Consider the following 26,411-nt stretch of genomic DNA (forward strand, 5'->3'; position numbering starts at 1 on the left):
TTTTTTTTCAGCCAGCTCTGCCCCATTGATTCCTATGGGGAAATCGTGCACGAGCACGTTTAGCCAGCTCACCGCTACCGTAAGCAGCGCTGGTATCAAGGTGAGATGTGGAGCTAAATTTTGCACTTTTCTGCGGCTAACGCCGAGTTTAAAAAAAAACGTAATACCAGCGTTGTCTTTAGGTGAGTGGTGAGCATAAAATGCTTGTTAGCCGCGCACACCATTACCGACAAAAACTTGTAATCTAGCCGTTATTATTTTACATGTTTTCATCTATTTAACTTCAAAGGGATCCAATGCACTTATATGTATGTCTATATATTTATACATATGTATTTATGTGCTTATATGTGTTTTTACAGTACATATTTAACATTTAACATTCTAGACACATAGGTATAGATATGTATTTTACTTGAACAGTATCATATATATACTGTATATTTAATAATAAAAAAGTACATTATAAAATATGCGTTTTGCACATTGCATTTCTCAATTTAGATCTTATTGCGGTCCAGTTTAAGGCGCGTTATTGAAATATTACTTATAAAATAGTACAAAATATATAAATTATTCAAAATTACCAAACTTTAAAATATATAGATATAGTCTATGGATTATTTAGAATATTTTTCAATATAATTTTGTCATTGTATATATGTACAGTAAATATACAGTAAAACACATAAATAAATCTGTCCATGCATATAAACATATACAGTATATTGTATATGTATGTATTACCTAAAAAAAACATGGGCACGAAAGCACTTCTAATTGTGCAATAAATTTTAATACAATCCAGATAAAAGTTCACAGAGCAAATATCCCATACAGATGGGTACTCACAAAAGAGCCCTCAATCAAATGAGGTAAGGTGCAGGCATAGGGTTATAGGTTAAAGATGTAACCCCTTGCTCTTGTTGCAGTCAATGTTCATTCCCATCAGGGGTATACACCGTCTCTGTATAGATGCTGTATCTAATAAGCAGTATCCGCTTCAATAAGCAGTATCGGCTCTAATGACAGTTTATTCAAAAGTGTGGTCAAATACCTAGGCTTTCCAGAGTCACAGCACATCCACTGGGGACAATATGTGCCTCAAAATTGCCTATTGATATATTTACCGAGTAGCAGAACACAAATAGAAACAATTGTTTGCAGAAAACGCCAGGTGCCGAGTGCCGACGTGGCGTGACGTAAGGTGGGGGTGGCCTAAAGCGTTTTACAGGGAATCCGCTTTGTCACATTCTCTATGTTAAAGCCCTTTGCAGCCGTTTTTTTTTCAAACACCAGATTGCACTGTTGCTCATATGATATGACACCAAGAACACTGACATGCTATTTGTTAACTTCAGGATCTTTTATATCATTAGTTTTTTTGTTTACCTAGAGCAAGCCTCTGTACTTGTCTGCAGTATTTGTGGAAATGCCCTTGTCCATTTCATATTGTAACTTTGATGTTAAACCTCAAAAAAATATTATTAAAGAAGAAAAAAGAAATTATATTGCAAAATAATTTACTTTATATACTTGAACATTCTATATTACAATGTAAAAAGGGACCTTTTAATAAAAAATAAGAGACCAATACGCAGTGGTTTTGTTACATTTTATTCTTTATTAGGGATATGAGCAATGGCATATATGATTTCATATGCAATTTATTTTATTAAACATGTAAAATTAAATGTTATTGAACATATTTACCATTTTCTTGTTTTATCAAAAACAATATACTGTAGCAGTCTCTATTTTAATCAGTAAATAAAATAAATGAGAAAGATTAATTATATTGTAGTTCTGTAAGTTACTAATATGCATTTGAAGGTGTTAAGACAAGTTTAGTCTAATTGCTGCGAAATGAAGCAACATTGTTTTGACTCAAATTTACTGAATTAAATCATTGGTCCTAATGCTAATCCATTATGAAGAAATACTCTAAATTTCTCTAAATACATTTTTTAGAAGCCTGGTATAGTTTATAGGTAAATAAATAGTTTTAGCATAAAAAGCAGAAACATCTATATTTGGAAATGTATCTAATTTTTTTTACTGATGTTCCAAATTGTTCTTGTCTTCTGTCATAATCTAGGTATTTCTAACCTACATTCAATTTCAGGTCACAGAGCTCACTCAGATATTCTTCATTATATGGATCAAGCTTTAAGGCTTTCTCATAACATTCAATTGCATCCATTATTTTTTTATTGACCTTATAAATGAACCCGAGCAAACTAAATCCATAGGCACCCGTAGCATTTCTTTCCACCATTCGGTTTGCTAACTTTTTCAAAGCATTTTCACATTTCTGTTGTGTGAATGTATTTTCTGGTATTTTTAGCGCTTCTTTATAATGTTTTATAGCATCAGCTTCTGATTTTCTGTCATATTCTTGAAACTGCGCATAACTGAAATGGAGTTGCTGCTTTTCTTCTGCTGTAAGATATGTAATGTTGAAAGCTTTTTGGAATGTTTCTTCTGCTTTGTCATATTCCTTTGCTTCTTTATACATATTTGCTAAATCATTGAATGCAAATACAAAAGTTTTTTTATGCTCTAAAACTATTTCAAAATGAAATATGGCATTTTTTATAAGTCTGTTTATTTCCTCATCATTGGAAACATCATAATGTCTCCTTTCCCTTGCAATTCTCAATCGGATCATTTTTTGCCTGTAGCACAATCCTATTTGATGATGAAGAAATCCAGAATTAGGGATAAAGTTTACAGCTCTCTGCAAAACACGAAGAGCTTCATCAACCAATCCTTCTTTTCTGTAAAATTTAGCAACATAGCGAAGTAAATATGGGAGATTTGGCGTTTGCTCAAGAGCTTCTTCAATGTACTTTCTTGCCTCTCTGTTTTGCTTTAACTCCTGAAGTTTCAAGCCAAGAAGTGCCTTCACCACAGAATCCTTGGGATTGTGTTATCCGAATATTCCTCACAAATCATCTCTTCAGCTTTTTCTAAATGAGAAATGGCTTCTGGGTAATCACCATTCAGATGTTTTATATAACTTAATAGATTGTGAACCATGTATTTATTCTTAGAATTAAAAAATTCCAGCTGATCGTACAGTCTTTCTTCCATCTCATTAATTTCACAGACCTTTTCATTTAAGGCCCAAGTAAAATGGCACTTCAGCTGTAAGAGTTGACATTTTAAAGTATTTTTTGACAATTCACTATAAAAGGAAACAAAATAAAAAGGAATTAGTTATCTGAAACTCCTGTTTCAAGTCAATTCACACAAATGAGCCAGATTTTCATGATATCTGAACTAGAACTCAGGTGAAATAATCAGCTGATGGGTGAGAGTATGTTAGTAACCATGGTTACTGATTATTTCATCTGTGCTTCAGTTAAGATATCATAAAAACCTTACCCACCGGTGTGTCTTCAGTACTAGACCACTGCTCCATAACTTGTCCGCCTGCCCTGAGGCAGTGGACAGAATCAATCAATTGATTGACACCCCCTGCTAGGGGTCGATTGGCCGCAAATCTGCAGGGGGCGGCATTGCACAAGCAGTTCACAAGAACTGCTTGTGCAATGATAAATGCCGACAGCGTATGCTGTCGGCATTTATCAATGTGCCGAGGACATGATACGTTACATTGTATCATGTCTGCTCGCACTATGATAAATTGGCCCCTTAGTATATAAGTCCCATTGTATTCAGAAATTGAAAGGCTGTGTCTCAAAAATGTAGTATGTTAGGAACTTTCATATTTATAAGAGGGACATGAAAACCAAATTGTTTTATTTCATAATTCAGATGTAATTTTAAACATCTTTCCAATTTGCTCCTATTATCAATTTGCTAAATTCTCTTGGTATTCTTTGTTGAATAAGCGATTATGCACTACTGGGAGCTAATTTAACACATCAGGTGAACCAATGAAAAACACAATTTATACTTACCTTACTCATCCATTACTTGTGGGATATTCTCATTCCCAACAGGAAGTTGCAAGAGGACACCCACAGCAGAGCTGTAATATAGCTCCTCCCCTAACTGTCATAGCCAGTCATTCGACCGAAAACAAGCCGAGAAAGGAGGAACCATAGGGTGCAGTGGTTACTGTAGTTTAAATTTAAAAATTACCTGCCTTAAAATGACAGGGCGGGCCGTGGACTGGATACACCACAAGAGAAATAAATTTATCAGGTAAGTATAAATTGTGTTTTCTCTTGTAAGGTGTATCCAGTCCACGGATCATCCATTACTTGTGGGATACCAATACCAAAGCTAAAGTACACGGATGAAGGGAGGGACAAGGCAGGAACTTAAATGGAAGGAACCACTGCCCGTAAAACCTCTCTCCCAAATATAGCCTCTGAAGAAGCAAAAGTATCAAATTTGTAAAATTTTTTAAAAATATGAAGTGAAGACCAAGTCTTCGCCTTGCAAATCTGATCAAAAGAAGCCTCATTTTTAAAGGCCCAAGTGGAAGCCACAGCTCTAGTGGAATGAGCTGTAATCCTTTCAGGAGGCTGCTGTCCAGCAGTCTCATAGGCTAAGCGGATTAAGCTTCTTAGTCAAAAAGAAAAAGAGGTTGTCGAAGCCTTTTGACCTCTCCTCTGTCCAGAGTAGACAACAAACAAAGCAGATGTTTGACGAAAATCTTTAGTAGCTTGTAAGTAAAACTTTAAAGCACAGGCCACGTACAGATTGTGTAACACAAGGATGGAACAACAATCTCTTGATTGATATTCTTGTTAGATACCACCTTATGTAAGAACCCAGGTTTGGTACGCAGGACTACCTTATCCGTATGAAAAATCAGATAAGGAGAATCACATTGTAAGGCAGATAGCTCAGACTCTACGAGCCGAGGAAATAGCTACCAAAAAAAGAACTTTCCAAGATAAAAGCTTGATCTATGGAATGAAGAGGTTCAAACGGAACTCCTTGAAGAACCTTAAGAACCAAGTTTAAGCTCCATGGTGGAGCAACAGGTTTAAACACAGGCTTGATTCTAACTAAAGCCTGACAAAATGCCTGAACGTCTGGAACATCTGCCAGACGCTTAATTAGCTGACAATCCTTTTTCCAAACCTTCTTGGAGAAAAGATAATATCCTAGAAATCCTGACCTTACTCCATGAGTAACCCTTGGATTCACACAAATAAAGATATCTACGCCATACCTTATGGTAAATTTTCCTGGTGACAGGCTTTCGTGCCTGTCTTAAGGTATCAATAACTGACTAGGAGAAGCCACGCTTTGATAAAATCAAGCGTTCAATCTCCAGGCAGTCAGCCTCAGAGAAATTAGATTTGGATGGTTGAAAGGACCCTGAAGTAGAAGGTCCTGTTTCAGAGGCAGAGACCATGGTGGAAAGGATGACATGTCCACTAGATCTGCATACCAGGTCCTGCGTGGCCACGCAGGTGCTATCAGAATCACCGATGCTCTCTCCTGCTTGATCTTGGCAATCAGTCGAGGGAGCAGAGGAAACAGTGAAAACACATAAACCAGGTTGAAAGACCAGGGCGCTGCTAGAGCATCTATCAGTGTCGCCTTGGGATCCCTGGACCTGGATCCGTAACACGGAAGCTTGGCGTTCTGGCGAGATGCCATGAGATCCAGTTCTGGTTTGCCCCAACGATGAATCAGTTGTGCAAATACCTCCGGATGGAGTTCCCACTCTCCCGGATGAAAAGTCTGACGACTTAGAAAATCCGCCTCCCAGTGCTCTACACCTGGGATATGGATAGCTGATAGGTGGCAAGAGTGAATCTCTGCCCAGCGAATTATTTTTGAAACTTCTAACATCTCTAGGGAACTTCTCGTTCCCCCTTGATGGTTGATGTAAGCTACAGTCGTGATGTTGTCCGACTGAAATCTGATGTACCTCAGAGTTGCTAACTGAGGCCAAGCCTGAAGAGCCTTGAATATCGCTCTTAGTTCCAGAATATTTAATGGAAGGAGAGACTCCTCCTGAGTCCACGATCCCTGAGCCTTCAGGGAATTCCAGACTGCACCCCAACCTAGAAGGCTGGCATCTGTCGTAACAATTGTCCAATCTGGCCTGCGAAAGGTCATACCTTTGGACAGATGGACCCGAGATAGCCACCAGAGAAGAGAATCCCTGGTCTCTTGGTCCAGATTCAGTTGAGGGGACAAATCTGTGTAATCCCCGTTCCACTGACTGAGCATGCATAGTTGCAGCGGTCTGAGATGTAAGCGTGCACACGGCACTATGTTCATTGCCGCTACCATTAAGCCGATTACTTCCATACACTGAACCACCGAAGGGCGCGGAATGGAATGAAGAACCAGGCAGGAATTTAGAAGCTTTGATAACCTGGACTCCGTCAGGTGAATTTTCATTTCTACAGAATCTATCAGAGTCCCTAGAAAGGAAACTCTTGTGAGTGGGGATAGAGAACTCTTTTCCTTGTTCACTTTCCACCCATGCGACCACAGAAATGCCAGTACTACGTCCGTATGAGACTTGGCAATTTGGAAGTTTGACGCCTGTATCAGGATGTCGTCTAAATAAGGGGCTACTGCTATGCCCCGCGGCCTTAGGACCGCCATAAGCGACCCTAGAACCTTTGTAAAGATTCTTGGGGCTGTAGCTAATCCCAAGGGAAGAGCTACAACTGGTAATGCCTGTCTTGAAAGGCAAACCTGAGAAATCGATGATGATCTTTGTGTATCGGAATGTGAAGATAAGCATCCTTTAGATCCACTGTAGTCATATATTGACCCTCCTGGATCAGTGGTAGGATGGTACGAATAGTTTCCATCTTGAACGACGGAACTTTGAGGAATTTGTTTAAGATCTTTAGATCCAAAATTGGTCTGAAGGTTCCCTCTTTTTTGGGAACCACAAACAGATTTGAGTAAAAACCCTGTCCCTGTTCCTCCTTTGGAACTGGATGGATCACTCCCATAACTAGGAGGTCTCGTACACAGTGTAAGAATGCCTCTCTCTTTATCTGGTGTGCAGATAATTGTGAAAGGTGAAATCTCCCTTTTGGGGGGGGAAGCTTTGAAGTCCAGAAGATATCCCTGGGATATAATTTCCAACGCCCAGGGATCCTGAACATCTCTTGCCCACGCCTGGGCAAAGAGTGAAAGTCTGCCCCCTACTAGATCGGTTACCGGATAGGGGGCCGTTCCTTCATGCTGTCTTAGAGGCAGCAGCAGGCTTTTTTACCTGCTTACCTTTTTTCCAAGTCAGGTTTGGTCTCCAGACCATCTTGGATTGAGCAAAAGTTCCCTCTTGTTTATTATTAGAGGAAGTTGATGCCGCACCTGCCTTGAAGTTTTGAAAGGCACGAAAATTAGACTGTTTGGCCCTAGATTTGGACCTGTCCTGAGGAAGGGCATGACCTTTTCCTCCAGTGATATCAGCAATAATCTCCTTCAACCAGGCCCGAATAGGGTCTGCCCCTTGAAGGGAATGTTAAGTAGCTTAGATTTTGAAGTCACGTCAGCTGACCATGATCTAAGCCATAGCGCTCTGCACGCCTGTATAGCAAAACCAGAATTCTCAGCCGTTAGTTTAGTCAAATGAACAATGGCATCAGAATAAAAGAATTGGCTAGCTTAAGTGCTCTAAGTTTGCCAAGTATGTCATCCAATGGAGTCGCTACCTGTAAAGCCTCTTCCAGAGACTCAAACCAGTACGCCGCAGCAGCAGTGACAGGGGCAATGCATGCAAGGGGCTGTAGGATAAAACCTTGTTGAATAAATATTTTCTTAAGGTAACCTCTAATTTTTTATCCATTGGATCTAAAAAAAAAAATCACAACTGTCCTCTACAGGGTTAGTAGTACGCTTTACTAGAGTAGAAACTGCTCCCTCCACCTTAGGGACTGACTGCCATAAGTCCCGTGTGGTGGCGTCTATTGGAAACATTTTTCTAAAAATAGGAGGGGAAGAGAATGGCACACCTGGTCTATCCCATTCCTTATTAATAATTTCTGTAAACCTTTTAGGTATTTGGAAAAACATCAGTACACACCGGCACTGCAAAGTATTTATCCAGTCTACACAATTTCTCTGGCACTGCAATGGTATCACAGTCATTCAGAGCAGCTAAAACCTCCCTAAGCAACACACGGAGGTCTTCAAGCTTAAATTTAAATGTAGAAATATTAGAATCAGGTATCTTTCCTGAGTCATTAACATCACCCACTGACTGAAGCTCTCTTTCCTCAGCTTCTGCATATTGTGAGGCAGTATCAGACATGGTTCTTAAAGCGTCAGTATGCTCTGCATTTTGTCTCACCCCAGAGCTATCTCGCTTACCTCTAAGTTCAGGTAGTCTGGCTAATACCGCTGACAGTGTATTATCCATGACTGCCGCCATGTCTTGTAAAGTAAACGCTATGGGCGCCCTAGATGTACTTGGCGCCATTTGAGCGGGAGTCCCTTAAGCGGGAGTCAAAGGGTCTGACACGTGGGGAAAGTTAGTCGGCATAACTTCCCCCTCGTCATATTCCTCTGGTGATAATTTTTTTAAAGACAGAAAATGATCTTTATTGCATAAAATGAAATCAGTACATTTGGTACACATTCTAAGAGGGGGTTCCACCATGGCTTTTAAACATAATAAACAAGGAGTTTCTTCTATGTCAGACATGTTTATACAGAATAGCAATGAGACTAGCAAGCTTGGAAAACACTTTAAATCAAGTTAACAAGCAAATATAAAAAATGGTACTGTGCCTTTAAGAGAAACAAATTTTGTCAGAATTTGAAAAACAGTGAAAAAATGCAGTAAATCAAACGAAATTTTTACAGTGTGTATAATAGGCTAACAGAGCATTGCACCCACTTGCAAATGGATGATTAACCCCTTAGTTCAAAAAACGGATCAAAAAAACGAAATAGACATTTTTTAACAGTCACAACCAACTGCCACAGCAAGCTGTGGCCCTACCTTCCCCAATACACGACTTTGGAAAGCCTTTGGGCCCTTTAGAGATGTCCTATAGCATTCAGAGGGCCTTTGAGGGAAGCTGGATGTCACAGTTTGTAATTTTAACTGCACCAACTGTAACTTTTATACTACAACAGTGGAAATTGTTTCTAGTCAAAATTTAAGCCAGCCATGTGGAAAAAACTAGGCCCCAATAAAGTTTTATCACCAAAGCATATATAAAAATGATTAAACATGCCAGCAAACGTTTTATATTGCAATATCATAAGGGTATTACCCCTGGGAGTAAGCATGATACCAGTCGTTATTAAATCACTGTATTCAGGCTTAACTTACATTAATCCGGTATCAGCAGCATTTTCTAGTGTTTTCCATCTCTAGAAAAAATTATAACTGCACATACCTGATAGCAGAATAAACTGCACGCCATTCTCTCGCTGAAGTTACCTCATCTGTGTAATTCCCTCAGACATATGTGAGAACGGCAATGGATCTTAGTTACAACCTGCTAAGATCATAGAAACCTCAGGCAGATTCTTCTTCTATTTACTGCCTGAGATAAAATAGCACAACACAAAATAACAAACTTTTGATTGAAGAAAATAAACTAGCTATATTTAACCACTCTCTCCTACAACGACCTAGCTTGTTGAGAGTTGCAAGAGAATGACTGGCTATGACAGTTAGGGGAGGAGCTATATTACAGCTCTGCTGTGGGTGTCCTCTTGCAACTTCCTGTTGGGAATGAGAATATCCCACAAGTAATGAATGATCCGTGGACTGGATACACCTTACAAGAGAAAGAGGTGTTTATGTGCAACCACAATCAGCAACTAGCTCCCAGTAATGCATTGCTGTTCCTGAGCCTACCTAGGTATTCTTTTAAACTAAGGATACCTAGAGAATTAAACAAATTAGATAATAGAAGTAAATTGGAAAGTGGTTTAAAATGACATGCTCTGTCTCAAACACAAAATACATTTTGGGTTTCATGTCCCTTTATATAATTCAACAATGCTCTTAAAAAAGATGAAATATAGACAATGATAACACATTTTATTACTAAAGAAAAAAGTTTTAAAGTGAGATTATAAAGTAAAAATCCAACCCTCTAAATTATTACAGAATATTTTTTTTTATTGCTGACTATAGATAAGTTAACCCCTACATTGCAGCTCTGTAGCAGAACACAGAGAGTTATTGGCAAGTTGTACGACTGCCGCTACTGATTGACTCATTAAATGTGTTCTGCTCTGGAGATACAATGGTTGTGGCTTTCAAGCAAAACTTCCCCTATGTGTTTATCCCCTAAAGTCCATTTATGGTATTAACACTGAGCTAAAAGAGATATTGGCTTCTGTTCTGCACCCAGTTCACATCCTTTTCCATTTTACAACTGCAGACAAAAATAATAAGATGGTCAGCATTACTTTACCATAATTTCTTTTTTTGTTTTTATTTATCTTCTTTTTATAGTTTCAAAACAACACAAACATTGGATAATTGCAAACCATATGAGCCACCCATTCAGCCCAGTTGAAATACCCAAATGATATACTTGACATATATTTAACTAATGATATAATGAGTTTTTATATAACATAAACCTATTCCCTCTACTTAACCAATCTTATCATATAATTATGTCACAGATTATTAGTTAACCAATTTGAGGGAAAGGTCCCATTCTCAATAGCTCTAATAAAAAAATCAGATCTTTGAAATGTGCGAATCACCTAAATCTGCACAGCTACAGGTAAGTTTTTAATTACATCAACCATTTAGCAAGCAAATTTTTTTTTAACATTTTTTAGTAAAACTCCCATGATTATATTGCTCCAAAATAAGTTGTAACTGCAATTTCTGAACAAAGTCCCACTCAGCAATACTAGGGCATTTAACAGATTTTTAATCTCTTCAAATTAAATTCCTAGTAACCAGTATTGCAGTATTTATTAGGCACTTCTGCCAACCTTGTTCTTTAGCAGAAAGAAAGAAAATAAATAGCTGTGGAGTGATATACATTTTTTTTTAGTTATTATGTCAATAGTTTACTCTCTTTTCAAGTCTTAACACCTTTGGACAATACCTGAAACAATGGAGAGTGTCTGTCCACAGTGAATGGCAATGGTACAAGTACCTATAAAATCTTTATTCCACTTTGCCAATATTTCAGGAGTAATGTAAGAATGATTAAAGGGATAGTCTAGTCAAATTAAACTTTCATGATTCAGATAGAGCAATTTACTCCTATTAAATATTTTTCTTTATTCTCTTGGTATCTGTATTTGAAAAGACTGGAAGGTAAGCTTAGGAGCCGGCCCATTTTTGGTTCAGCACCCTACATAGCACTTGCTGATTGATGACTACATTTAGACACCAATCAGTAAGCACTACCTAGGTGCTGAACAAAAAAAAGGGCCGGCTCATAAGCTTACATTCTTGCTTTTTCAAATATACATAAATAGGGGGATATTTATCAAAGCCTCAACTGCAAATACGACGGAATTCCACAGTGTAATTGTTGCGAGATTGATCCAACCTAGTTATCAAAGCCTACAGACCGGCAAATGTTGAAATTTGTGATGTAACATACGATCCGCCGGTCTCAATCCGACGCAGATAAATGCTTACGTCATTACAGATGTTCCGAATTCACATTCTGCTCTATCTGACACATTTTCCCAGTTATCAAACATTTAACAGGTACGCTCGTGGCTATTCCGGCTCAGCATACCTGGTTTTCAATCCGCCACCCTGGAGGCCGTGGATGCCATAGAAATCAATGGGAGTCTGAAAGCAGCGAAAGCTTATGTTCGATGCTGCCAGATATCCCATTGATTTATATGGTTGAAAACAAACTACGTTTACACCTAACACCCTAACATAAATCCCGAGTCTAAACACCCCTAATCTGCCGCCCCCCGACATCGCCGCAACTTAAATAAAATGTATTAACCCCTATTCCACCGCTCCCCAACACCGCCATGACTAAATCAAATTATTAACCCCTAAACCCCTGGCCTCCCACATCACTACCACAACCTAAACCTATTAACCCCTAAACCGTCAGCCCCCCACATTGCCAGAAACTAAATTAAGCTATTAACCCCTAAACCTAACAACCCGCTAACTTTAAATTAAAATTACAAGGTAGTTAGGCAAACAAGGTTTTGGGGTAACCAAGGGGAAATATATTTATTTTATACTTTTAAGTTAAACCTTTTATTAAGAATGTGTGAGAATCTCATTCAGTGTACAGCTTGCCACATGTTTGCATCACTGGAGCAGCCGCTTCTGGGATTATATGTTTGTGGCAAGTGCGAGCATATTGTCTCTTTAGAAACTCGTATTGGGGATCTGGAGGAACGAATTGCAACACTACATGAAATTCAGACACTTGAAAGGGAAATGGATAGGACTGAGCTGGTTGTTAATGGTTCCAGCAGTGGGAATGGGGAGGATTCAGATGAGGAGACTCCAGGATGTAGCTGGGTCACAGTTAGAGGGCGAAGTAAGCGGAAGAGACAGGCCAGTTCTGAGCTGGTACACCCCAATAGATTTGCAAGATTAAGTGAAGATGTTGGGGATATCAGTTCAGGGGTGGCAGTGTCAGAGAGGGCCGTGTTGCCTAGTATAGTGAACAGTCCTTTAGCTGTGGAAGAGGAGCATACTATGGTGGGCAGTCCTTCAGTCATGGAAGAGGGGCATACAAGTCAGGGCCAGAGGCAGATGTTGGTGGTAGGAGACTCTATTATAAGGAAGGTTGATAGGGTAATTTGTCATCCAGACCCTTTACATAGAACAGTTTGCTGTCTTCCAGGGGCTCGTGTTAGGCATATTGTGGAGCGTATTGATAGATTGTTAGAGGGATGCGGGTCTGATCCTGCAGTCATGGTGCATATTGGTACTAATGAAGAAATCAGTGGGAGATGGAGAGTCCTAAAAAATGACTTCAGGGAGTTAGGTAGCAAGCTTAAAGCAAGGACATCCAAAGTAATATTTTCTGAGATATTACCAGTGCCGTGTGTTAACTCAGTAAGGCAGAAGGAGCTAAGGTCTGTTAATTCATGGCTAAAAACATGGTGTAAAAATGAGGGGTTTGACTTTTTAGAACACTGGGCTGATTTTTCACTAGGGTACAAATTGTACAGTAAGGATGGATTGCACCTGAATGACATGGGTGCAGGTGTGTTGGGGGAAAGGATGGTAGCACGTTTAGAGAACCTTTTAAACTAGGCAAAGGGGGGGAGGGTCAATTTGAACAAAATAGAACAGAGAGATCAGTGTCTGAATATGTCTCTCCATTAATATCTCAAGGAAGGGATGACTTAAGAAATGTCACATTAGAAAGTATAGAGGAAAGTACACCAAGTAGCAGCAGAAAGCACATGAAAATTAAATGTATGACAACAAATGCAAGAAGCATGACAGGTAAAATGGGGGAGCTGACGCTCTTAGTTGCAGAAGAGGACTATGATGTTATCAGTATAACTGAAACTTGGTGGGATGATTCACATGACTGGGCAGTTAACTTAGAGGGGTATACATTATTTAGGAGGGACAGGAATAATAAAAGGGGTGGAGGAATCTGCATGTATATTAAACCTGACCTTAAACCTACAATAAGGGAAGATATTTATGATACAAGTGACAATGTAGAGACCCTGTGGGTTGAAATAAAGAGTGGGGGGAAAAATCCTAAAAAAATATTACTAGGAACATGCTACAAGCCTCCCAACATTAGTGACCCAGAGGAAACTCAACTACTAATGCAAATAGGTAAGGCTGCTAATAACAGTGCTGTAATTATGGGAGATTTTAACTACCCTGATATAAACTGGGCCAATGAAACTAGTAATTCAGCTAAGGGGGATAGATTTTTAAATGTTCTCAGGGATAACTTCTTGTCACAATTAATAGAGGAGCCAACTAGGAGTAAAGCTATATTGGATTTAGTGCTATCAAACAATACAGATATAATATCAAACATAGAAATCAAAGAACATTTGGGTAACAGTGATCATAACATGGTCACGTTTGAAATCTCTTTTCATATGCAGTGTTTTAAAGGCTTAACTAAGACTTTTAATTTCAAGAAAGCAAAATTCAACGATTTAAGGAAATCATTAAATAATATAAATTGGGACAATGTATTTTCTAATAAAAATACAGAGGATAAATGGATAATATTTAAAAATTTGTTAAATAAATATACATATCAATACATACCATATGGTTATAAAAATAAAAATAAAAAAAATAAGCCGTTATGGCTAAATATAAATGTGTTAAAAGAAATTAGGAAAAAACGTAGGGCATTTAAATTATTAAAAGAAAATAGTACAGACTCAGCATACAATATTTATAAGGAATGTAACAAAGCATGCAAAAAAGCAATCAAATTAGCCAAAATTGAATATGAAAAATTAATTGCCAAGGATTCTAAGTCTAACCCTAAAAGGTTCTTTAAGTACATAAATAGCAAAAAATCTAAGAAGGATAATATAGGTACATTAAAATGTGTGGAGGGTAGCATGATAAATAATGACAGGGAGAAGGCTGAGGTACTAAACCAGTTTTTTTCTTCAGTATACACAAGAGAGGAACCATTGAATGATACTTTGGAACAGAATAGAACATGCCAGTCCATACCACTAACTGGGTTTTGTTTAGAGGATATCAGGAAAAAACTAAAAAATATTAAGGTAAATAAAACTCCAGGCCCAGATGGAATACACCCAAGGGTGTTAAGGGAACTTAGCACTGTTATAGACAAACCTTTACTCTTAATTTTTCAAGACTCATTATCCTCGGGCATGGTACCCCAGGATTGGCGTAAAGCTGATGTGGTGCCACTCTTCAAAAAGGGAAGCAGGGATGATCCAGGAAGCTATAGACCAGTTAGTCTGACATCAATAGTGGGGAAGATATTTGAAGGGATTATAAGGGATTATATTGATGAGCATATTCGTGTAAACAAGATTATGAGTTCTAATCAGCATGGCTTTAGGAGAAATAGATCATGTCAAACTAATCTAATTAGATTCTACGAGGAAGTAAGTAAAAATATAGATAAAGGGGAATCAGTTGATGTGATATACTTAGATTTTGCAAAGGCATTTGATACAGTGCCACATGAGAGATTAATGCACAAAATTAAGGGACTGGGAATAGCTGAAAATGTTAGCTCATGGATAAATAACTGGATAAAAGATAGGGAGCAACGAGTAGCAGTAAATGGATCATACTCAGATTGGACAAAGGTAATCAGTGGCGTCCCCCAGGGATCAGTACTGGGCCCTGTTCTTTTTAATATTTTTATAAATGACTTGGAGCAAGGATTAAATAGCGACATCTCTATTTTTGCAGATGATACTAAGTTAAGTAAGGTCATTAGGTCAGAGCAGGATGAACTCTCTTTGCAAAGGGATTTGCTAAAATTAGAACTATGGGCAAGTGAATGGAAAATGAGATTTAATACGGAAAAATGTAAGGTTCTACATTTTGGAAGTAAAAATAAGCAGGCTATGTATTTTTTAAATGGGACAAGACTTCGCCAAACACAGGAGGAAAGGGATTTGGGAGTAGTAATAGATAACAAGCTAAAGATGAGTGCACAATGCAGGGCAGCGGCTTCAAAGGCTAATAAGATACTAGCATGTATTAAAAGAGGCATTGATTAAAGGGAGGAAAGCATAATTCTGTCATTATATAAAGCCCTGGTAAGACCTCACCTTGAGTTTGGAGTGCAGTTCTGGGGACCGATTGCTAAAAAAGATATTGCAGAACTAGAAAAAGTTCAGAGAAGGGCCACAAAGCTAATAAGGGGATTGGAGAAATTAACCTATGAGGAGAGGCTAGCCAAACTGGGTCTGTTCTCTTTAGAAAAAAGGCGCTTGAGAGGTGACATGATTACTTTATATAAATATATTCAAGGCCCATATACAGAGATGGCAGAAGCTCTTTTTATTCCAAGAAAATTGGTTCTGACAAGAGGTCATAATTTAAGGTTGGAGGAAAGGAGATTTAATCTCCTGCAACGGAAACGTTTTTTCACTGTAAGAGCAATAAAATTGTGGAACTCATTACCAAAGGAGGTAGTGAATGCCAATACCATAGATACATTTAAAAATAGTCTGGATAAATTTCTGTATATAAACAAAATTCATGGATATGATTGCTAGTATTAAATGGGTCACATTTTAATGGGGTTATTTAAGCTTAACTGGAGCTTTTTGTAAGTATTTTAGATTTGTATAGGTTGAACTCGATGGACTTCAGTCTTTTTTCAACCTTATCTACTATGTTACTATGTTACAAGATCCCTATCTTCAAATAAATTTAAACTTACCTGTAGAATTAAAAGAAACTAATTTTAAAAGATAAATTAACCAACCCTAACTATTATACTACAATTAAATTAAACTACCAATTAAAAAAACTAAATTACATATTCAAGAAACCTACCCCTACTCAAATTATTTAAATATCCTATTAAGCCTTATTACAAATTACTAAATTACAAACAAAAATAAACGCTAAGTTACAAAAAATAAAAAACACTAAATTACGGAGAAAAAAACACATTATCAAAAATAAAAAAGAATTACACCTAATCTAATAGCCCTATCAAAATAAAAAGCTCCCCAAAATAAAAAAAACCCTAGCCTACAATAAACTACCAATGGCCCTTAAAAGGGCCTTTTGTGGGGCATTACCCCCCAGAAATCAGCTCTTTTACCTGTAAAAAAAAATACAAACACCCCCCAACAGTAAAACCCACCATCCTTTTTTTTTTACAGGTAAAAGAGCTGATTTATTTGGGGCAATGCACCAAAAAAGGCCCTTTTAAGGGCCATTGGTAGTTTATTGTAGGCTAGGGTTTTTTTTATTTTGGGGGGGCTTTTTTATTCTGATAGGGCATGTAATTATTTTTTGGCAATGTGGGGGGGCTGACGGTTTAGGGGTTAATAGGTTTAGTTAGTGGTAGTGATGTGGGAAGCCAGAGGTTTAGGGGTTAAAAACTTCATTTATGTTGCGGTGGGTCGGGGAGTGGCGGGATAGAGGTTAATAACTTTATTTATGTTGCAACGGGGTTTGGGAGTGGTGGGATAGGGGTTAAACATTTTAGTATAGTGGCGACGTTTAGTGACAGGGTATAAATAAAGTTGGTAAAAAGCTGAATAGACGCAAGATCAATGACTGCTAGTTAACAACAGTCCAATGCTCATCGCCCCGTACTTGGTGCTCGTCTTTTTGCCGGCTTTTTTTATAAATATGGAGAGCATATTGAGGTACGCGGCTGTGATGTTATGCGAGCGTATTGGCGCCTGTGAATGCAACAAAGTTGAGGCTTTGATAAATATCCCCCATAAAGTTTAATTTTGACTAGACTATCCCTTTAATCAATTTTACATGTACTCTCTCCAGCTCGTATTAACATTCTTAATTAACCTAATACTTAGCTGACAAATCATTAATTAATGTCTGCCCTTTACATGCAATTTTGTCTATCGGGAGCTGTCCTTGCTTAGTTATAATCATCTTATACTGAATAGCAATAGTATGAATCCACGCTCTAAAGGCAGACATACCATTTTCAATCTTGGACAATTCCAAAGTTGAGCCCAGGTCCTGAACAAGATCAGAGAAAAACATGTCACATTTGGAGATAACCATAAAAATCATGTTGCGGCAGAGAAAATTCCGACTTTATATCATCAAATGATTTACTCAAATTATATTCCGGTTCTTTTAATTGAGACACATATGCTAAACCTCTTGATTTCCAGTATTTAAAGATACTCAGATTCAAACTGGGTATAAAATCTGGGTTACCTGTAATAGGGAGATATTTAGAAATTCTATAGTTAACCCGGAGTTCCTTACAAAATTTCTGGTATTTTTGAAAACTATAAATAGTTGATAGTAGTTTTGAAATGGGACAATGCAAAATGTCCTTCAGTGAAAGAGTATATCATTCCTTCTTCCTTTTCATAAAAGGACACATAGTCCTGTTCTATAGGCCAATCTATGGGTGTTTTAACCACAATTATATATATATATATATATATATATATATATATATATATATATATATATATATATATATATATATATATATATATATATATAATGCTTGGAAGGCCAAACCTCCAGACTTTTTCAATTGAGAAAGTTTGGTAATGTACAAATGGCTTTTTTCTCTTACCCAAAATAACACACATTTTATTAAACTATCTCAAATCCTTATTTTTAATGAATAAATGAAAATTTTGCACAAGATACAATAATTTAGGGAACAAAAAAACCTTTAACAACATTTTCTTACTGTAGCTATTATAGAAATAGGATGTGCTATCCATCTATTGATTCCTGATTTACATTTCTGAAAAAAATCTAAATATTTCATACCATCTATAAGGAAACAGCACTGTTAATCCCCACATTTTTAATATGAGCCACAACGTAAAATAGATGATCCAAAACATCTTTATTTTGTTTGTATAACCCATAACATCTTAACTATGTATCCTGAAAATATGTTGAATTTACTTACAATATCTGATAGACATGGAATGTTTTTATTTGTATTTGCTATAAATAGGAGCAGATCTGCATATCAAAATAGCACTATATTTATGCTCCCCAATTCAATGCCTTTAACTTATTGCCTTAATGAGGCAGCCAGGGGTTCAATAGACAAATTGAACAAAAATGGGGAAAGAGTGCATCCTTGTCTTGTTCCTTTTGCTATAAAAAAACTTTGGGAATAGACTACCATTAATTAATAGATAAGAGGAAGATTTATTATTTAATAGGCCTATAACATTATTGTCAGGGTGCCAGGAATCAGACTGAGACGAGAAGTGCAAAATTAATCAAACCTTTATTAATAGCAAAAAATAATAAAAAGACCACAAGTCAAATAACAAGCCAGGAATCAAAACAAGAGCTGGTAGTCAGACAAGCCGAGTCAGGAGCCAAAGCGAATAATCAGACGAGCCAAGTCAGGAGCCAAAGCGAGTAGTCAGATGAGCCGGAATCAGGAACAAGGAGAACAGCAGAAACAGGAACAAGCCAGGGATCAGCAACCAGGAGGGACGTCAGACAGCCAGGTAAAATGGCTGCCAGCAGCATATGGCAAACACAGCAGGGAAAAACCCTGACAGTACCCTCCCCTCAACGACCCCTCCCCCGCGGGATGACAAAAGGCTTATTGGGGAAATGGGCATGGAAGGCATGGAGGAGGGCGGGAGCATGAACATCAGAAAAGGGAACCCATGAACGCTCCTCCGGACCGTAGCCCCTCCAGTGAACCAAATACTGTACGCGGCCCCTGGACATACAAGAGTCAATAATGCTGCTGACCTCATACTCCTCATGGTTGTCAACAAAGATAGGACGGGGACGAGGCAACACAGTGGTAAACCGATTACAAACCAATGGTTTCAAGAGGGAGACATGAAAAACATTGGAGATGCGCATTGCAGGAGGAAGGTCAAGAGCGTAGACCACAGGATTGACCCATCAGAGTATTTCGAAAAGGACCAACATAACGGGGAGCCAGTTTATTGGAAGGCACATGAAGGTTCAAGTTGCGGGAGGACAGCCAAACTCTCTCACCAACCTGATAGGAAGGCACGGGCAGACGCCTACGATCAGCCTGGAACTTTAAGCGGTGCATAGAACGATGAAGACAATCCTGAATCTGCACCCACGTGGAACAGAGTTGCCGGAGATGCTCCTCCAAAGCCGGAATACCCTGAGACATGAATGAATCGGGCAACAAGGATGGATGAAACCCATAATTCGCCATGAACGGGGATAACTTGGAGGAAGCATTAATAGCACTATTACGAGCAAACTCTGCCCAAAGTAACAGTTTAGACCAATTATTGTGGTGATCTGAGACATAGCAACAGAGGAACTGTTCCAGAGCTTGATTAGCCCCATTGGATTGAGGGTGATATGCAGAGGAGAAGGAAAGCTGGATTCCCATTTGAGCACAAAAAGAACGCCAAAATCTGGAGACAAACTGGCTACCCCGGTCCGACACTATCTCCTTGGGTAACCCATGTAAACGGAAGACCTCCTGGGCAAAAATTGAAGCAAGCTCCTGAGCGGTAGGCAACTTCTTCAAGGGAATGCAATGTGACATTTTAGAAAAATGAAAACAAATAAGGGGGGAGAACCTAACCTATATTGTCACTAATACACATATATATAGTATAAATGCCAAATAGTGATGCTTAGTATATCTTGCAGGGGCATGTGTCCATTGTATAAATGCTTCAGTCAATCATATAATTAAATAACTTTGCAGCACCCCGCAATCCTGGAGTGTAATATGCAGACCAATGTACTAAATTACACGTTAGGTAAAGTTTGCCAGAAAATGTAGGTACAGCAATCCTGAGCAAGTATCCCTCATAGACGGGACCCTCTCGCTCATAGACAACCCTAATACCCGGTATTTGAGTAACAGATGCAAAAAAATATGTATATATATATATAGTATTTCAGGGGCAAGTATATAGAACACGAACAGTCTCAGAATATTCAGAGCCAATTTCACTCACCAGCTGCCGTCTTACACCGGGAACCAACCCGTCCACTAAACGCGGAAATGAGAATTATCTCCGGCAGCCTGGGAGTATTTCATGTGCGCTTCACCGGGTCCCAACCCGTCCACCATTAGCGGAGCGAACGCTGTCTGTGTTCCAGCCCTGGGTGTGTCCCACCGCTCCTCCCCGATTGGTCCTTGTGGGGAGTCGAGCCTCTGACATAGTACGGTAGAGTCGAAGGAACAAGATCCGCAATCAGATATGAAAATCCTGTAGATCTGTGGTAAACTGTACCGGGTATAGGGGAACTTGTGTGTCCATATAGCGGGATGCTATACCATTGATCAGCTTGATTTTTTAGTCTTTTTAGTCTTTGGTCCGCATCTCCAGCCGGCAAAAGCAGCCAGGTGCCTGGCAGTGGCAAAAGAGAAGTCCAAACAGAAAAAGAAATATTGCCAGGCACCTTTTATAGTTAAAAGTAGTAAACTTTATTAAGTCAAATTAAAACATAGTGAGAGAGGGGATAAAACATCCCTGAAGTTAAGCAGACTAACATGTTTCGGCACAAAACGCCGTAATCATAGTCCCTGACTATGATTACGGCGTTTTGTGCCGAAACATGTTAGTCTGCTTAACTTCAGGGATGTTTTATCCCCTCTCTCACTATGTTTTAATTTGACTTAATAAAGTTTACTACTTTTAACTATACAAGGTGCCTGGCAATATTTCTTTTTCTGTTTGGATTTTAGAAAAATGGTCAACCACCATAAGGATAACACTATTGCCATTGGAAACAGGGAACTCGACAATGAAGTCCATGGAAAGATGTGTCCAAGGACGCTCACCATTAGCAATAGGTTGAAGAAGAAACACAGGAAGACATCGAGGAGTCTTATTCTGTGCACAAAATGACCAGGAGGCAACATACGCAGCAACATCAGAACGAAGAGCTGGCCACCAGAATTGTCGAGTGACAGACCAAATCATTTGGTTCTTGCCTGGGTGACCTGCGGCTTTAGAAAAGTGTGCAAAAGTTTAGTTTGAAGATTCTCAGGAACAAAACACTTTCCATTAGGTTTCTCAGGAGGTGCATTGGTCTGTGCAGCCAGGATCTCCTCCCCCAAGGGAGAAGTCAAATTAGTACGTATGGTAGCCAAAATATGGTCAGGAGGTATAACTGGAGTAGGTACAGACTCCTCCTTGGACAGAGGCAAAAATTGTTGAGAGAGGGCATCAGCCCTAACATTCTTACTACCAGGCAGGTAGGAGACCACATAATTAAACAGAGACAAAAATAGCGCCCAGATATATAAGTGAAGTTTTGCTTCAGATATATAAGTTAAATTCTTGTGGTCAGTAAGAATGAGCACTGGCACGCTAGTACCCTCGAGAAGATGCCTCCATTCCTTGTGTGCCAAAATTATGGCCAGTAATTCCCTGTCGCCAATTTCATAATTGCACTCTACTGGAGACAATTTCTTAGAAAATAAACTAAATGGATCCAAGGAACCATCAGGCATAGGACGTTGAGAAAAGAGGGCACCTACTCCAGTCTCAGACGCATTGACCTCAAGAACAAAAGGCAGGACAGGGTTAGGATGAGCAAGAACTGGAGCGGCAGCAAAGGCAGTCTTAAGACTATCAAAGTCCTTAATGGCAGTAGGTGACCAATGGAGTGGATTATTCTCTTTACGGGTCATGTCTGTGATAGGTTTGACCAAGGAAGAAAAGTTTCTAATAAACTTTCTATAGTAATTGGCGAACCCCAAAAAACATGGAATAGACTGAAGACCAACTGGGCGAGGCCACTGCAGAACTGCAGATAACTTGTCAGGATCCATGAAGAACCCTGCAACGGAGATAACATAACCTAGGAAGGTTACTTGAGTTTGATGGAACTCACATTTCTCGAGTTTACAAAACAGGCCATTCTCACGTAGTCTCTGAAGAACCCGTGTAACATCAGAACGATGAGCCTCAAGTGTGGGTGAGTGTTTGAGGATGTCATCTAAGTACACCACAACACACCGTTGCAACATATCTCGTAGGACATAATTAATAAATTCCTGGAAAACAGCAGGAGCATTACATAGGCCAAAGGGCATTACAAGATACTCATAATGCCCACTCCTGGTGTTAAATGCTGTTTTCCATTGGTGGCCCTCCTTGATCCTAGCGAGATTTTACGCTCCTCTCAAATCAAGTTTAGTAAAGACCGTAGCTCCCTTGAGGCGGTCAAAGAGTTCCATAAAGAGCAGAATAGGGTAAGCATTCTTAATGGTAAGATGATTAAGACCCCTATAATCGATGCATGCTCTTAACTCGCCACCCTTTTTCTTCACAAAGAAGAAGCCAGCCTCTGTAGGAGAGAAGGATTTGCGGATGATGCCCCGTGACAGAGCATCAGCAACATACTCCTCCATATCACAATTCTCCGCAAAAGACAGAGGGTAAACCCAGCCCCGAGGAGGAATGGCTCCGGGTTGCAGGTCTATGGCACAATTGTAAGACCGGTGAGGAGGCAACGTACCGTCACGCACCTTGTCATAAATGTCTAGGAACTCTCGGTACTCCTCTGGCAATTGAGATACCGAAGACGTGCACAAGACTTTAACTGATTTCCGAAGACAAGTGGAAATACATTGCGGAGACCACAACAAAATTGCAGACCTGCGCCAGTCGAGACTGGGATTGTGCTTTTGGAGCCAGGGATAACACAAAATAACTGGAAAATGCAGAGAGTTTATCATCTGGAACTGGAGGGTTTCAAAATGGAGAGCCCCAACAGCCATGGATAACGGAGCAGTTTCATGAGTAACGAGTGCGGGCTGAAGGGGCCTGCCATCAATGACCTCAATAGCAAGTGGAATGGACCGAGGCAAAACAGGAATGAAGTGCTTTGATACAAAAGCACTGTCAATGAAATAGCCCACAGCACCGGAGTCAACAAGAACCTGGGTGACTATGGAGGAGTCCACTCAGGAAAGGACAACCGTGACCAAAGGTTTCCCTTTTAGCGGTTCCGGGGACGAGGATAAAGCACCCAAGGTCTGCCCCCGACAGAACCTTAGGTGTGATCGATTCCCGGCTGTGTAGGACAAGACTTCAAAAGGTGGCCCTGTAACCCACAATAGAGGCAGATCACCTCCCTCCTCCTAAAGGCCCTCTCCAACGCGGAGAGACGCGTGAATCCCAACTGCATCGGCTCAGCAGTACCTGGTGACTCGGGAGCAGGAGGCATGGGAGGAGAGGGTAGTAATGGTGGGAACGAACACGTAGGAGACAACAGAACTGGAGGCTTCCGCAAGTGCTCCTTGAAAGAGGGCCTCTCACTTAGTCTGATGTCAATTAGGATCAAAAAAGACACCAATGCCTCGAGATCTTCTGGTAAATCTCTGGCAGCAACTTCGTCTTTAATTGCATCAGAGAGCCCATGAAAGAAGGCAGCAACAAGGGCTTCATTGTTCCAACCTACCTCTGCGGCAAGCATACAGAACTCAATGGCATACTGAGCAACAGATCTTGTACCTTGCTGAATGGACATGAGTCGTTTAGCAGCAGAGGAGGAGCGAGCCTGAACATCAAATACCCTTCAAAAGGAGGCCACAAATTCAGGGTAATTTGAAATCACAGGTTTATTAGTCTCCCACAAGAGATTAGCCCAGGCAAGAGCTGTGTCAGAGAGTAACAAGATGAAAAATCCCACCTTAGCTCTGTCAGAGGGAAATGCCTGAGGTAACATCTCAAAATAAATGCCCATCTGGTTCAAAATCCCTCTGCACTGATTAGGATCGCCTCCATATCGCTGAGGTAGAGGTGCAGAACCGGACATGCTCCTGGTCGGACTAAGTGCAGCAGCGGAAACAGGAGCAGCCATAACTTGTGGAACACTTTGGTCCAAATGTGCAGTGCGAGTCAGCAGGGTTTGCAGGGCTAGTGCAAATTAATCCAAGTGGCGATCCTGTTCATCCATCCTGGAAATTTTGGCAGGTAAAGGTGGATTATTAGCACCATCAGGATTCATGGCCCTTGCGTGCCAGGAATCAGACTGAGACGAGAAGTGCAAAAATAATGGTACGCAGCATCCTGTCCGTGGAATCCCCCCATGTTGTTTGTTCAGCATTCCCCATCATCAGGAGACGAAGTCGCTGTATCAACTGCCAGAGTGTGGAGGAGTAGTGAGTAGTGATAGGATGATCCATCTGTGAGAGTTTTATTTGAAGTACATAACATGTGGTATGAACTTGCCCATTGTATTATGGATGTTTGAATATCTTGTACCCGCTTGCTCTCTCTCTACCTCTCATGTGGATACCCCACACCTGGCCACAGCGTTCTGGATGTTTGTAGGGATGCTGTATATGTGTTTATGCTCTAATCTGACCTAAGCAAACGGTGCCTCATTTCCATTAATGACTGTATTGCATACATTATTGACGTATTGCTTTAACCCTTTGCAACTGTGTTCTATTCATTATCATCATTCATCACCATTTGACGCTTTTCTTGTTTTTCAACTTTTCCTTTCTGTATCTACATGTGGATTTACAACTGCTGCTGTTTATTGTAGTGCATGCTACATTTTTTCACCAACTAACATTGGGACTGTACTGCCGGCTTAGGTTTAGGTTCTTTGAGCTAAATCAGGGGCCCACGTGTTTGTTTGCTTGTCTGGTCTATGTGTGTCTCTGTGTCTATTTGTAACATCTATTTAAGTGTTTTGTTGTTATTTTTTGATTAAAGTTTGATATATGCATTCATTGGTTTCTCTTATTTAAGGTGATTGCTTTTTCCCCTGGTCTTTCTGGTTATACCATATACCGGTATCACCACTTTTCTTTATACTTGTATTTTATATATTGTCTTGCCAGGCAGCATACCCTTATTTCCAATGATTGAAATAATTAATGTAAGGTTGAGCTTACTCATTTGTTCTTCTATAGTGATGTCGCGAATTGTTCGCTGGCTAATAGTTCCCGGCGAACATAGCATGTTCGCGTTAACCGCGGCGGGCAAACATATGCGATGTTCGATCCGCCCCCTATTCCTCATCATTGAGTAATACTTTGACCCTGTACCTCACAGTCATTAGGCACATTACAGCCAATCAGCAGCAGACCCTCCCTTCCAGACCCTCCTACCTCCTGGACAGCATCCATTTTAAATTCATTCGGAAGCTGCATTGTTAGTGAGAGGAGGGACAGTGTAGCTGCTGCTGATTTAGTAGGGAAATCTATAGCTAGGCTAGTGTATTCAGTGTCCACTACAGTCCTGAAGGACTCATCTGATCTCTGCTGTAAGGACAGCACCCCATAGGGCTGCTTTTTTTTTCCTGTGTAATCTAATTGCAGTTGCCTGCCTGCCAGCGTGTGTGTCAGGCTCACAGCGTATACTGTGCCCACTTGCCCAGTGCCACCACTCATATCTGGTGTAACAGTAGTGTAGATTTAAAAAAAAAAAAAAAAACTTTTTTGACTTTGTTAAATAATAGCAGTCAGTTTCCTTCACACGTGTGCGTTTAAGTGCCTGCCTGCCAGGGCACAGTGTCACCCCAGTGCAACTCATATCTGGTGTAACAGTAGTGTAGATTTAAAAAAAAACAGACTTTTTTGACTGTGTTAAATAATAGCAGTCAGTTTCCTTCACACGTGTGCGTTTAAGTGCCTGCCTGCCAGGGTACAGTGTCACCCCAGTGCAACTCATATCTGGTGTAACAGTAGTGTAGATTTTAAAAAAACAAAACACTTTTTTGACTGTGTTAAATAATAGCAGTCAGTTTCCAGGGCCGGATTGGGCAGCCGGGATACCGGGAAAAATCCCGGTGGGCCGCCTGCCTGCAGCTCAGCTGGGCTCAGCTGCTCAGGCTGGCTGGCTGCTGCTGCTATATATCTGCATTGCGATTATATTTTTGCTTGCGTATAATTGCGTTG

At 39.8% G+C, this 26,411-nt stretch overlaps 1 pseudogene; it reads right to left on the reverse strand.

The window, feature by feature from the left end:
* LOC128640411 (interferon-induced protein with tetratricopeptide repeats 1-like) overlaps nucleotides 1–26,411 on the reverse strand; it is a 106,624-nt pseudogene that overhangs the window by 44,790 nt on the left and 35,423 nt on the right.

This window comes from Bombina bombina, chromosome 9 (assembly GCF_027579735.1).
Source record: "Bombina bombina isolate aBomBom1 chromosome 9, aBomBom1.pri, whole genome shotgun sequence".
NCBI lineage: Eukaryota > Metazoa > Chordata > Amphibia > Anura > Bombinatoridae > Bombina > Bombina bombina.